The sequence below is a fragment of the Manacus candei genome, unplaced genomic scaffold (genome assembly GCF_025592945.1).
Source record: "Manacus candei isolate 608988 ecotype Guabito, Panama unplaced genomic scaffold, ASM2559294v1 h1tg000070l, whole genome shotgun sequence".
In the NCBI taxonomy this organism is placed as follows: domain Eukaryota; kingdom Metazoa; phylum Chordata; class Aves; order Passeriformes; family Pipridae; genus Manacus; species Manacus candei.
The window spans coordinates 374,157-374,357 of record NW_026138118.1 but is presented as its reverse complement, the minus strand read 5'-3'; positions in this window follow the sequence as shown (position 1 = coordinate 374,357).

The window sequence follows — 201 nt, the reverse complement described above, 5'->3', positions numbered from 1 at the left end:
CTGCACACGGGTGTGCCTGTCTGTCCAGGGGAGGCAGCTGAGCAGGCAGCCAGCCCTGCTCCTGAGCTTTAGTGGGCACTGGTGCTGGGAACCAGCCCGATGGGGGTCTGTGCCCGCCCTGGAGCTCAGAACCATCCAGAAGGGACCTGCCACGCGTGGCAGTGCCGTGGCCATGAGCCAGGAAGCACAGGAGGCAACGAG